General features: G+C 39.0%; 1 non-coding gene across 1 annotated transcript; it reads left to right on the top strand.

Moving 5' to 3' along the window:
- The first annotated feature begins 320 nt into the window (after positions 1-320).
- On the top strand, positions 321-427 carry LOC130462142 (small nucleolar RNA R71). The gene has a single exon (XR_008922282.1). It is a non-coding gene; the product is annotated as a small nucleolar RNA R71 (small nucleolar RNA).
- Positions 428-4,720: the final 4,293 nt, after the last annotated feature.

Genomic DNA, 4,720 nt, shown 5'->3' with positions numbered 1-4,720 from the left:
TAGGTTGGGCACTCATAGCAGCTACACTAACAGGTTGGGCAGATTGAGCATTGGCCGCTTGCATATTATCAAACTTATAATGTAAAGCAGTCAATTGGGCAGTTAATTGTTCAATAGAATTTAAATCATGCTTACCACCCTTGTTAGATAGACCTCTAGGATTTCCATACTGGGAATTGTGAATGGCTATCTCCTCAATCACCTCCATAGCTCTAGGCACCTCAAGTTGCATGAACCTCCCACTTGCAGCTGAATCCAACAAACATCTAGACTCCTTGCCCAAACCATTATAAAACTGCTGGATCAAGAACCAATCTTCCAAACCATGGTGCGGGCACTCTCTTTGCAAATCCTTGAATCTCTCCCAAACCTCGAACATACTCTCATCCGCTTGTTGTGAGATACCTAATATCTGACCCCTCAGACGAGCCGTTTTCTCAGGTGGAAAATATTTAACATAAAAAGCAAGAGCCAAGGATTCCCAATTATTGATTTTCAAAGCCGCTCGATTCAGCCCATTAATCCACAGTTTAGCTTTCCCACTCAAGGAGAACGGGAAAAGTATCTCCATAGTCTGCTCCGGAGTCAATCCCTTTTGCTTGATGGTGGAACAATATTGAATAAAGGACTGTATGTGAAGATTCGGATCTTCACCTGGTTCCCCACCGTACTGACGTCTCTCGATCATGTTAATCAATGCAGGCTCAATCTTGAAGGTCTCAGCTGCAATAGAAGGCATGATCGCCTTCGGTAGCACGGACAGACTTGGCTTAGAGTAATCTGTAAGCCGTGGAGTAGGTGGCGGTATCAGATTTTCGTCACCCATCTCTATCTCTGAAACTGAATCTGTATCTGAAGGAAAAAGATCGCCAATATTATGATCAGAATCAGAGTAATTCCCACACTGTGCAATGAAAGTTCTTCGTCTACGAAAGGTTCTTTCGGGCTCAGGATCGAATGGAGTAAGATTACTAGTACCTACGGTCCTGGGCATAGACAAAAACTACAAAACAATGTGAGATCCGGTCTCAAGGAACGTGAGTTCCTTGAGTAGTAACAAACAATAATCTGGATAAGCAATCAACAACAGAAAATAAAACTGTTTCCCCGGCAACAACGCCAAATTTTGACAGGCTAAAGTCGTATCACCTAATCAAAAATAACCTAAGGTCCACTAGCTAGGTAGCAAGGGAAGTCAGGATCGAATCCACAGGGAAACAGGCGTTCTTTCTACTATCAATTAATTAATCTAGACTATTGTGAACAAAAGTTGGTTGATGGTTTGTATGCTAAGACTTCGAACGATAATTAAACAAGAATGAATCAATATATTAAGGAATCTAGGGTATAGGTTCGCCAACAAATAATAATCCAGGACATTGAACAATCACGATAATCAACAAAGTAATTAATTAGACTAGCATGCTCTCTCAAGTCGATACTAATCATAGACTCATAATTAACGGGCTCTCGCTACGTATTAACTCTAATTCCACCTATTGACACAAGCCTAAACATCAAATTGCATCTCTCGAATCTTAATTTGACATTGCATAACTACCACAATTAAACCTGCGCAAATCTAATTGTATAGTGAAATAAACCAATCAATAGGAATCAATTGCAATGCCAACAATCATAATCATTCAATCATCCCTTCATATTATTCATGGATCCCCAACCCTAGAAATTAAACTACTCAAGCATGTTGACAATAAACAAAGAAATAATCATAATTGAAAGCATTATTAAAGCAAGACAAAGAATTAAAATAAGAAACAATACCTATTTGGAGAACAAAGGGAAGTGAAAGCGTGAATTTTTATTGAGAATTAAACTAAGTGTTTTTGCATAAATTAGAGAGAAAACTAGGCTAAGGGAAATAATACTAAGGTTCAATACTAGAAAATAATGTGTCTCTAAAAATATAAGGGGTTAGTATTTATAGTTTGCCCAAAATACAAGCCAAAAACCGGAAAGAAAACTCGCGCATAAGTGCAGGAGGTTGGCGTCGCCCGATCGAATGGAGTAAGATTACTAGTACCTACGGTCCTGGGCATAGACAGAGACTAACAAAACAATGTGAGATCCAGTCTCAAGGAACGTGAGTTCCTTGAGTAGTAACAAACAATAATCTAGGATAAGCAATCAACAACAGAAAATAGAACCGTTTCCCCGGCAACGGCGCCAAATTTTGACAGGCTAAAGTCGTATTACCTAATCAAAAATAACCTAAGGTCCGCTAGCTAGGTAGCAAGGGAAGTCAGGATCGAATCCACAGGGAAACAGTGTTCTTTTCTACTATTAATCAACTAAATTAGACTACTGGGAAACAAGAATTGGTTGGTTTGTATGCTAAGACTACGAGCGATAATTACACAATTAAGAATTCAGGAATTAAAGGATCTAGGGCATAGGTTCACCAACAAATAACAATCCAAGACGATAAACAATCACAATAATCAACAAAACAATCAATTAGACTAGCATGCTCTCTCGAATCGATACTAATCATAGACTTAGAATTAACGGGCTCTCGCTACGTATTAATCCTAATTCCACCTATTGACACAAGCCTAAACATCAAATTGCATCTCTCGAATCTTAACTTGATATTGCCAAACTACCACAATTAAACCTGCGCAAATCTAATTGTATAGTAATAATAACCAATCAATAGGAATTAATTTCAATGCCAACAATCACAATTATTCAATGTCCCTTCATGTTATTCATGGATCCCCAAACCCTAGAAATTAGACTACTCAAGCATATTAACAATAAGCAAAGAAATTGGCATGATTGAAAACATAATTAAAGCTTAAACAAAGAATTGAAATAAGGAATAATACCTAATTGAAGAACAATGGCAAATGAAAGCTTCAATTTTTGATTGAAAATAAACTAAGTGTTTAGAACAAATTAGAGAGAAAAATTAAGCTTAGAGAAATAAAACTAAGTCTTTTAATACTAGGATATGAGATAATGAAGTGTCTCACTAAATTAACAAAGGCTATATTTATAGTTTAGCCTAAAAACATAAGGAAAAATCGGAAAAGAATAAAGAAGGACGCGCGCGCACAGCGCCTTGGGTTGTCGTCGCCCGACGGGCGGCTCTCCGCCCGACGGGCGAGAAGCTCGAAGTCCGCGCGACGGGCGCAGGGCTGCCCGACGGGCGTAGGGCGACTTTCTGGAAACCTTCTCCGCGCGCCCGGTCGGGCGGCTCTCGCCCGTCGGGCGGAGAGCGATTTCTGCTGCTGCTGCTTCTGATGGGCGCCCGGTGGGCACCGGGCGAAACTCCGCCCGTCGGGCGCCCTCTGACGAACTGTTCCTCTGCTTGCTCGCCCGATGGGCGAGGGGCAATCCACCGGGCGGAGGGCTAAGTGATCCGCCCTTCGTCCACAACACCGAGTCTAACTTCCGGGGCTCAATCATGAACATCTAGGGCTCCCGTAAGTCGACAAAAGTCGTCCCGAACTCCCTCGGGATCCTGTAGTGGCCTAAATCATCAAGAAACGGGCCTAAAAAGACCAATTTCTCACTAAGTATTCCTGAAACTCACGGCACACTAAAATACACAGATTAGTACTAAAATGGCTCCTAGGAGCTCATTTGACGCATAAAAGTACTAAGGGACGGGGGTGAAAATATTATATAAAACGCACATATCAGTTTAGCAGCAAATCCTCCTATAAATACCCTTAATTCTAAGCATTAAGGGAGGCAAAATCGAAACATAACGTCGTAATACAAAAATTGCCCCTCAAATCAAAATCCAAAAAACCTTCAAAATCTCATACAATATTTCAAGTTCTAAGCAATTGGGAGCTCTAAAAGGAATTCTTGCCTAAGCCTAAATAGGTAATTCCGAATCCCACCATATTCAATCATGTTTCTTTGATTTTCCTATTTCAAAAATGATTAGTAAGTTGACATTTTTAACAATAAAAATGTCACTTACAACAATCATACATTTCTTTCAAAATCTAAACTTTATGTGATACAAAATACAAACTTTCGAGATTTAATGATGTTCATGGTTGTTTGTAATCACTTCCTTGAACTAGAATCACCTTCAAAATATGGAGTAATCAAAGATGATTTTCTAATGTTTAAAGGTTTAGTCTTTGAGATTCAAGATTCCAATTTTCAAATTTCAAGTTCAAGTTTCAAGATCCAATGATGTTTAGGGTTGTTCATAATCACTTCCCTAAAACTAGGATCATTTCAAAGTAAGATCTCATCAAAGATCTAACCTTTTCAACATTAAAAGGCCCGATCTTTGAGATTCAAGTCTCTTAAGTTCAATATTTCAAGTTTCAAGTTCAATATTTCAAGTTCAAGTTCAATATTTCAAAGTTCAACATTTCAAGTTCCAAAGTTTTCAAAGTTCAAGTTCTATATGCAAAATCTAGGATACTTTGGGTGAACAATCCATCCTAAGTTGAGATTTTTTAGCTTTGACTCCGTGTCGGACGCACTTATTTTTAAGTAGCCGTTTGGCGTTCTGACCTCATGTGCTTAAATTCTATTTCAATATTGCAATTTCTATTCCGCGATTTCAATTATGCACCTTTCAATTCCGCACCTTTCAATTCCGCACCTTTTAATTCCGCAATTTCAATTCCGCACCTTTCAATTACGTAATTTCAATTCCGCATTTCAATTCCGCAAATTTACTTGCCTAGTCCTTCTAGGCAATGTGGAACTACTCCCTAGT

This window comes from Spinacia oleracea, chromosome 5 (genome assembly GCF_020520425.1).
Source record: "Spinacia oleracea cultivar Varoflay chromosome 5, BTI_SOV_V1, whole genome shotgun sequence".
In the NCBI taxonomy this organism is placed as follows: domain Eukaryota; kingdom Viridiplantae; phylum Streptophyta; class Magnoliopsida; order Caryophyllales; family Amaranthaceae; genus Spinacia; species Spinacia oleracea.
The sequence above is the reverse complement of the archived record's forward strand: the minus strand, read 5'-3'. Positions and strand labels throughout refer to the sequence as shown.